This window comes from Pipistrellus hanaki (genome assembly GCF_964339955.1).
Source record: "Pipistrellus hanaki genome assembly, chromosome: 1".
Taxonomy (NCBI): domain Eukaryota; kingdom Metazoa; phylum Chordata; class Mammalia; order Chiroptera; family Vespertilionidae; genus Pipistrellus; species Pipistrellus hanaki.
The window spans coordinates 108,374,891-108,384,926 of NC_140503.1; the positions used below are offsets into that span (position 1 = coordinate 108,374,891).

General features: G+C 37.9%; 1 pseudogene across 1 annotated transcript; it reads left to right on the forward strand.

Moving 5' to 3' along the window:
* Positions 1 to 7,320: 7,320 nt before the first annotated feature.
* Positions 7,321 to 8,430, forward strand: LOC311623351 (polycomb group RING finger protein 6-like; annotated as a pseudogene). The gene has a single exon. The product of its transcript is annotated as a polycomb group RING finger protein 6-like (transcript).
* Positions 8,431 to 10,036: the final 1,606 nt, after the last annotated feature.

Consider the following 10,036-nt stretch of genomic DNA (forward strand, 5'->3'; position numbering starts at 1 on the left):
CCCTTCTCCCCTGGCCCCACCTATTTCCTCCCTTCTCCCCTGGCCCCACCTATTTCCTCCCTTCTCCCCTGGCCCCACCTATTTCCTCCCTTCTCCCCTGGCCACACCTGCTTTCCTCCCTTCTCCCCTGGCCACACCTATTTCCTCCCTTCTCCCCTGGCCACACCTGCTTTCCTCCCTTCTCCCCTGGCCACACCTATTTCCTCCCTTCTCCCCTGGCCCCACCTATTTCCTCCCTTCTCCCCTGGCCCCACCTGCTTTCCTCCCTTCTCCCCTGGCCCCACCTATTTCCTCCCTTCTCCCCTGGCCCCACCTATTTCCTCCCTTCTCCCCTGGCCCCACCTATTTCCTCCCTTCTCCCCTGGCCACACCTGCTTTCCTCCCTTCTTCCCTGGCCACACCTGCTTTCCTTCCTTCTCCACTGGCCCTGCCTGCTTTCCTCCCTTCTCCCCACCCTGCTTGCTTCTCCACAGCTTCTCTTCCTTCTGCAGGCTTAGCTTCTTTCTATGCTGAATTGATATGCAAATTAACCTTCATCTTGGCTGAGTTAATTTGCATAATAGCCCTGATTGGCTGGTGGGTGTTGCTTGTGAGGCGGAGTGATGATTAATTTGCCTATTACTCTATTATTAGGATGGATATATATCTATTATTAGGATGGATATATATATATATATATATATATATATATATATATATATATATAATTATCCATTATGAAACTTTCAGAAAATTCTCTGATTTTCCAGTCATAAATCCTATTTGACATCATCCCCCTAGTTCCTATAGCACAGAAAAGTTTTAAAATTCTTCTGATGTATTAGAGAAGTAAAAATTATAAATAATACTGTATTGAAATGTAATATTTGCCCCTCACAACTGTTCCTTATTCTCTGAAGTGATTCTTCATGTAAAAGATCATTTTCATTTATAAGTACTAAAGCCATTATTCAGGCTAATGACAATTGATCCTAAAGACTCAGAGATGGTTATGAATACACTGGCTACTCTGAATGGGCACTCTTGCTGGTCTCATTAGTACAGCAGTCACATTCAGAGGACCACTGAAGTTACTCTTCCTGCAAAGATGTTGAAAATGGATGACACGGAGCCCTTTTTGAGGGCATTTGCTGTAACAAAATCTCATAAGTTTTGTCATCTTTACAGCATAGTGCCATAATAATGATGGCTGATCTCTATTACTTCCGAAAGTTCAACCAATTTTAGCTGTAACACTAACAGGATATTTCTGAGGGCCACTATTTTTGACTACATAAATATGTTAAACACTCCTGTCCTTAAATGATAAAGAACTTGGGGCTGCATTATCAAGGACAAGTGCCCCAAGGGAAATATGAGTGAGTATTTCAAAACCTCTAGGATTACAAAACTAACACTTATACTTGGAAAACTCCCAGTAGGAAGCTGGATGGTTTGCTTTGTTCTCAGATTCTCATGTTCCTGTTGTGGTGCTTGATCTTCTGTTTGAAATGCAGGATGAAGTAGACCTTCATCTTCTTTTGAAAGGCTTGACATCCAGTTTCCTGTGATCCTTTGGTTAAAAAGAAATCAAAGGACCTTTTTTCCACAATAAGATTGTCTAATAGGCATTGACAACCTTTTCAATTCCTCTGTCAAGCAGGTGGGCATGCTGGAGTAAGATATGTCTCTGCTGAGTAACCTTTACCTGTGACCTGACATTTTAAGTGTCTCTTGTTCCATCCTCTCCCCAGAGGTAGAATCCCTATTACCATCTCTATTTTCAGAGTAAAGATAGAATCTGATAGAACACTATGGAGAGCAATCATGGATGGGAAGAGGTACTAAAAGTTCATGTTCATGGGTCAAATGGTGGCTGATGCCAGACCAGGGAGCTATATTTTCCCTGAGTTTGACCAACCTAGGTAGAGAATTTGGGATTCTTGATTATTATTTGCATTGTTTTTGTTTTTCTTAATCTATTTTGTGGCAGTATAAATATCCTAGTTTATTTTCCTGATAAAAATGTGGTGGTTCTAGCTCTAACCAGTTTGGCTCAGTGGATAGAGCGTCGGCCTGCGGACTGACAGGTCCTAGGTTCGATTCTGGTTAAATGCATGTACCTTGGTGGCGGACACATCCCTAGTAAGAGGTGTGCAGGAAGCAGCTGATTGATGTTTCTCTCTCATCAGTATTTCTAACTCTCTATCCCTCTTCCTTCCTCTCTGTAAAAAAATCAATAAAAAATATTTTTAAAATGTGGTGTTTCTATATCAACAATTTTATTTTTGAAACACATTTTTTTTGGTCATTTCTTTGGTTAAAAGCATTAACTGTTTTCTATTGCTTAGCCTAGATAATAAAGTCGAGTTTTGTGATAAATAAGTCAAGCCAAATTTCCTTTCCAACACCACATGCTGAAAGATAACTCTTATTCTCTACACTTAGCTCAAACTTTTACCTCCCTGCCAGATTGTTGTCACTCTTTCATGTAACAATTTTATAATTGTTGGCCAATTGTTTTAGTTCTCAGTGATGTTTACTCTGTGCTTAATATTAATTGGTGTTTTTTTGTCCATTTCCTTCAGGGCTTCTGTCTAGCATTTCAATAACTGTGCCATCTTCTTCATTTATTTTTTATTTTTTAAATATTTTTTTTTATTGATTTCAGAGAGGAAGAGAGAAAGATACAGAAACATCAATGATAAGAGAGAATCACTGATGGTTTGCCTCCTTTACACGCCCCCACTGTAGATCAACCTCTACATATGTCCTGATCAGAAATCAAACTGTGACCTCCTGGTTCATAGGTTGAGGGTCAACCACTGAGCCATACCAGCTGGGCAACTTCCTTTATTTTTTAGCAGCAGGTACAGCAATATCATCTTTTGGCAGTCATGATGGGTCAAAACTGTTAACTAGAATACAGAAATAATTACAGAAAGAGGTTACAGGAAATAAACAATTTATTTGCAGGCACAAGAGCCCAGGATAACTTAATAGAGAGCACATTGGCTGAAAGTTGTTGCATTGTGGTAAGCTGACCCTCACTCAGAGTGTAAACACAATTTGGTGGGTTGCTCTCACTGGTAGAGAATGTTGGAGAGTGCTCTAAGAATGTGAAAAAATATAGCAAGAGTATGTAGGTGTATATATTTATGTAGGCATATGCCATTCTCCTCTTTTAATGGAGGATACCAAGGGACAAATAGTTTTCAAAAAATCAGTACTTAGAGGACCATAACTAAACAGGATATTTGTGTACTTAATCCCCCATATGTTTTTTCTTTCTTTCATATTTGCATGCTTTTGTTTACTTCATTTGGAATATATTGTAAAAATTTGTTTACTTCATTTGGAATATATTGTAAAAATTCTTCCAGCTATCAGGGTGATGAAGATTTCTCATGATCCTCAAATATGATGACTAGAGACTTAAAACTACTCTTTCTTTTTGTGACAAATTTGCACTTAATATGTTATTTTATATATTAATCTTTTCTTTTGGTCCACACATACACACACACACACACACACACACACACACACACACACAAACCATAATGTTTCTAACTAATACCTGGGACTATTCCAAGTAGATTCATTTATAAATTGGTCCTGCCAGAAGATAATTATAGTAGATGACATTTGAATAGATGATTTTATCACAGTAATGTTTTTCTTGGGTTGCAGTCTATCTGAGGAGAAAAATGTATGTCTATGAAGGATAGATAACCAAAGTCACAAATGGGTGTTTTTAAGGCTAGATAAGATTCATTTGTTAGTGCATGTGGATGAAACAATCACAGACATATTCCCATTTCAAGTCTATTTTTTTTATGAAGGGAAGTAGAATGGAACTGATATCTGATGTGTTGCTATGAGTCAGTCTTCCAAAAATTTTTAATACTGTATTTTGTGTAATTCTCCTGAGAACACTCTACTTTGTCAGATGAGGAAGTTGAGGAGGGATATTAGGTAATTTATTTATAGTCACACACCTCCTAAGTGGCCCATATTTTGAAACCAGGACTGTCAGCTTCCAAAATGCTATATCATATGTGCTTTCAATAAGATTAACAACAAAACATGTTTTAAATAATATTTTACTTTTGATAGTGACTCACTTCTGATAGTCTCAAAGATATAACACATGTTTCTGTAAATAATTATATAAGTTAGAATAATAAACACAAATAGCTATAATAGAAAAGTATAAGAAATGTTAGACTCATTTAAAAATGCCTGCATTCTGTTATTCTGGCTCATTTTCCAAATGCAAGAGGCATTGAACACTTTGAAAGTGGTTAAGTTTTGGATGCTTATCTAAAGCAAACTTCCACAACCTATAAATGAGGTTTTCCTAAAACGAGGTGTCTGTGCACAAAGATACATCTCATTTGGCCTATAGTGCTTTTTAAGTAACTTTCTTCATCAGAAAATGTGTTTCAGAAAAATTACAGTCCTGAATGCTATATTTCAAAAGGAGACAATTCAAAATTTTAAGAGTCAAAAAGTCCTGCTTTTGTGTGTGTGTGTGTGTGTGTGTGTATTTGGTGAAATTTAACCTTTAACAGAATGATATACCAGCTCTAAATGCCCTGACACTCAGATTTGCACTAAAATACCAATTTTCATCTTAATCTTTAAAACGTTCATTGAGGTAGATCAAGCAAGTGCTTAAAGAAACAAGGGCATCTGACACCATCTATTCTGCCTTATATTAATTTTTTTCTATAGATTTTTGTCACTTAGCAGATCTGCAGATGTCTCTGATTCAAGGACAATTTTTCTACAAAAATATCCTGAAAGATAAGATCATAACTTTTCTAAAGTGGCAATATTTTAGCCACATTTTCAAAAGTACATCCAGAATCATGGTCCCTCTGAAATGTGTATTGCTTTTTGTAAATCTTATTGTATAATGTATTTATATAAAATATATAGTTATATGTTCATATTTCTATGAAATTTCTCTGTGAAAAAATTAAAAGTGAATGTAACTGTTTTAGGTGCTAAAATAAAATGTTTAAGATTGTTAAGAGAATTCGTGGTCCTAGAGATTTTCTCCTCTCCGCCCCCCAAATGCCATATATTTATTAAGTGCTTTCTATGGAGTTATGCATTAAAGATTACAGGAGTAAATTCATTAAATTCTCTCTGCAATTTTATGAGGTACATATTATAATTATCTTCATTTTGCAATTGGGAAAATTGAGGTACAGTTTAGATAATTTGCCCAATGTTACTCTGCTTGTGTGTGAGAAGCTGGCATTTGAACCCCTGCAGTCTCCCTAGGCAGTGTCACCTCCCACTGATAACTGCTAACAGTTGTTCTGGGATGTGGTGCTGAGGTGATCACAGCTGCTTGTGATGAGGGGTCACTCCAAAGCAGGCTATATCTTTGTATTTTCTAGATGCCTGGTATCTTGCTTATTTTGCCAAGTTATTGAGAGAAATCGTGTATAAATTTGGGTGGGATGGTTTAGGGGGAATGAGGAAAAGATAAAGGAATGGAGGCTAATTCATAAGATACCAGGCATTTAGAAAATACAAAGATATAGCCTGCTTTGTTAATAAGCAAAGAAAATCTGCTAAGCATAGAAGAAGATTGGGTTCATCTGGAGAAAATGAATTGAAGAATGTAAAGAGAGGATGTGCATTTCTTTAAGGTGATGGAAGGGGTGAAACAAACTTTCTTCAAAAGTTCAAGATCACTTTGTGCATCAAAACTAACTGAAACAGAGTCAGTGATCAAACTTTAAATGACTTCCAATGAAGTCATACTTTTATTATTAGTATGGCTAGCTCCCATATTAGACATAAGAAAGAATAATCTTTTGATTGGCTAAACTTAAAATGTTCCTGATTTCTTTATTAGCTGCTTAAAAACACACAGTCATTTGCTTTAATATGGATGATTGACTTTTATGTTATCATGTAATACCTCATAAATATAGTGATGTCTCAAAAATCCTAGCAGTCAGTTACTGAAAGTTTCTTGGGTTGATTGACTAAATGAGATTGGCTTATCAGTTTGGGTTGACTTCGGGACGCAGACACCACTCCAGGGAATTGCATGCTTTACAGCTTGATACCCCAAGGGAGGAGCTAAAACTAAGGCAGGCACTGCCATGCCAGAGCTGCTTCTCAGGAAACAGAGTTATGGATAAGTGACCATTTCAGGAGAGACTTCTAAGGTAGAGAGAGAGAGAGAGAGAGAGAGAGAGAGAGAGAGAGAGAGATACCCACCTTTCCCCTTTCTCCCACTTTTCAGTCTAGCTCAAAGTCAGTGACAAGAGAGTCTGAGAATGGAATTAATAGGAAAAAGGCTGGAACATATCCGAGAGCAGACAGACAATGATATTTGCACATTAAAAAAAATGTGTTTCAGAGAATAAGGAAATCTTTTGAGTAGGAAATGGTGTGTAGGCATTTGTGAGGTTTAGCTCCCATCTCTCTGCAGCCCAGACTCAGTGGGGGACAAAACTGTGGTAATACCTCTGGTCTCTCTAACACAGACCCTGTGGTTAATATTATGGGGGACCCAGTCCTAATTCTAGTTCTTCCAAGAAAGTGGGGTGTTTTATGTGCTTGAAACATAGTCTTCTTATATAAAAGTTTGCAGTCTTTCCTTTTGCCTTTGCTGTCACTGACCAAGTGGCACTAAGACTAGGCACTTAAACTTTGAACAATGATCTCATTGACCCCTGAATCTGTTTTTCCCACTATAAATTAGGCCTGAGCTGTGTGCTTAAGTTACTCATATTGACAACATGAACCTTTTCAGATTGCATAGACACAGACAATAGGGTGGTGAAAGCCTGGGGTGGGGAGCATGGGCGAGCTAGACTGGGTCAATGGGGAAGAAAAGGAGACATACACAATACTTTCAACAATAAAGATTTAAAAATATTTTTATTATCTAAGTGATACATGATCATTGGGAATAAATTAGAAAAGAAAGAGAAGCCAAACTAATAACTCTTATTAAGTCCTCTAATGCCACCATTCTTAATATATCAATATATCTTGTCATGTCAATCAATGTACTTACATTATACTTTTCTTTTCCTTTTTGTTGAATTTATTGGGGTGACAAAATTATACAGGTTTCAGGTGCACAATTCTATAATACATCATCTGTACCCTGTATTGTGTGTTCACCACCTCAAGTCAAGTCTTCCATATTTATTTTCCCTTTACCTTCCTCCACCTCCTTTCAACTCCCCATCCCCCAATCACCATACTGTTTTCCATGCCCATTATTTTTTCTCTCTTTTAAATTTTATTTTTATATCCAGCCGCCTGGTCGCTTCTCGCCCGGTGTCCGACCTGGGCATGGAGGGGGTCCCGGTGCTGATGAGGGCTAATGTGGCCGCAGCCAAGGCGGAGGGAGCCGCAGCCATAGGGTCCCCACGGCCCACCTCCCTTCCTGCCCTCACCCCGGCGCCCGCCATGGGCCAAGGGGGTCCGCCACCTTTTCTCGAGCTCCTGGCCCCCGGAGCTGAAGCTGGAGTGCAGCCTGGGTCGCTTCGTGGACGAGGAGGAGGAGCTGGAAGAGGACGAGGAGCTGGAGGAGGAAGAGGAGGAGGAGGAGGAGGAAGAGATGAGCTACTTCTCGCTGAGGCTGGAGGTGCTGGCCGGAATCCGAGGACGAGGAAGAGCGCCTGATTAATCTCTCTGAGCTGACCCCATACATCTTGTGTTCCATTTGCAAAGGTTACTTAATAGATGCAACTACCATTACAGAATGTCTTCACACATTTTGTAAAAGCTGCATTGTAAGACATTTTTACTATAGCAACAGATGTCCAAAATGCAACATAGTAGTACATCAGACACAACCTCTTCATAACATAAGGTTGGACCGGCAGTTACAAGACATAGTGTACAAATTAGTGATCGGTCTAGACGAGAGAGAAAAAAGCAAATGCATGATTTCTATAAAGAAAGAGGTCTAAAAGTACCTAAACCTGCTGTTCCACAGCCAGTCCCATCAAGCAAAGGAAGATCTAAAAAAGCCTTAGAATCAGTGTTCCGGATTCCACCTGAACTTGATATGTCTTTATTACTAGAATTCATTGGTGCTAATGAAGGCACAGGACATTTTAAGCCATTGGAGAAGAAGTTTGTCCAAGTTTCAGGAGAAGCAACTATTGGGCATGTAGAAAAATTCCTCAGACGAAAAATGGATCTTGATCCAGCTTGTCAGGTAGATATCATTTGTGGCGATCACTTGTTGGAGTGATATCAAACTCTAAGGGAAATTCGACGTGCAATAGGTGATGCAGCAATGCAGGATGGTCTTCTGGTCCTTCATTACGGTCTTGGGGTTTATCCTCTGAAAATTTCTTGAAGATTCTAAGAGTATCAGGAGGGAGGAGAGAAACAAAACAAGGTGGCTTCTGCAGGCTTGCATCTCACCAAAGATTGTTATAAAACATAATTGCTGCCATTTTGTGCTAAGACATAACAACTGTTTTGAGCACCAAGCATCATAATATTTATAAATATAATACAACTTGGAATGCTAGAATGCATCTGTTTTACTAGCAACTATATGGAAAAAGCATCCATAGCTCAGGGGGAAATTTTCAAAGTACTGAATTTTTAAATTTCTTATGATTTCAAATACTTTGATGATGATTTTGGTTCCTATATTTTTATGTAAATCAGTTACTACTTTCTTCATTGAGCTATATACTTTTTAAGTTGGTGGTTTGGATTCTGCTCTCTGGGATGGTATCAATAGGGCAGAAAGGAAGAAAGTATGCTTTTGAAATGAAAATTCAAAGCCAGTCTTTGTTAAACTATACAGACTGTACCCCTTAAACAAAGACCAAAACTGTCTGCCACTTTTGTAGGTTGCCATCATATTGTGAACTTGTATCTTTTTTTTTTTTTTTTTTTTTTTCTTTTTACCAGCAACACTACTAAGATGTTATTCACTTCTAAATGGGATAAATTACCTGTGTGAGGAGACTGTCTCCTATATGGTTTATGGTCCATACCATAAGCCTTCAGTATAATGAAAACTTCTTTAACACACCTTACAACAAAACGTGCCTCTTTTGCAACAGATTTTTTATTTTTAGAAAGTTAATTTGATTAACATTCATTTTATTTGAAAGTACATAGTCTGATAAACAATACATTGTAATGGCACTGCTTATGAAAGTAATAAAGATTTTGAGAAGTTTACAGAATACTTATTCATTTTTCCTCAGCAAGTCAGTTTCATGTTCATTTTTCCATTACTTTGTCACTGGGACAAAGAATATGGGTGTTTGAGACCTCACTCACTTGTATACAGATTTTAGTTCTTTTATTTAAAAAAATATATATATATTTTATTGATTTTTCACAGAGAGGAAGAGAGAGGGATAGAGAGTTAGGAACATCGATGAGAGAGAATCATCGATCAGCTGCCTCTTGCACACCCCCTACTGGGAATATGCCCTCAACCAAGGTACATTCCCTTGCCCGGAATCGAACCTGGGACCTTTCAGTCCGCAGGTCGATGCTCTATCCACTGAGCCAAACCGGTCCCGACAGATTTTAGTTTTAAACATTATTTTGCCTAAGATTAGCATTTTGATAGCTTCCTAAAATAAATATTTTGTAGATTCTGTTTCACTACAAAATTTCCAATTCTTCATAGAAACAATTACAATTGGGTAAAGATTGTCAATTGTTTTATACAAAATTTGTTAATTGTGTATGTTTCTTCTAACATTTAATAAAAATTTTAAAATAAAAATTTATTTTAACCTACAAAAATAAAAAAAATAAAATACATTTTATTTTTATTCAATCTAACATATCTTTTAAATTACCATATACTAATCTACACTAATAAAAGAGAAATATGCAAATCAATCATACCTCCCTGATGCCCACCAGCCAATCAAGAGTGAGTATGCAAATTAACCAAAGATGGTGGGTTAATTTGCATATGCAGGTGCAGAGTGGCCGGACACCTGCTGTGAGGGGGATGGCAGGTGGCGGGGGTCAGAGGGAGCTATAGGAGTGGCATTCCAGTTGGAGCATAGAA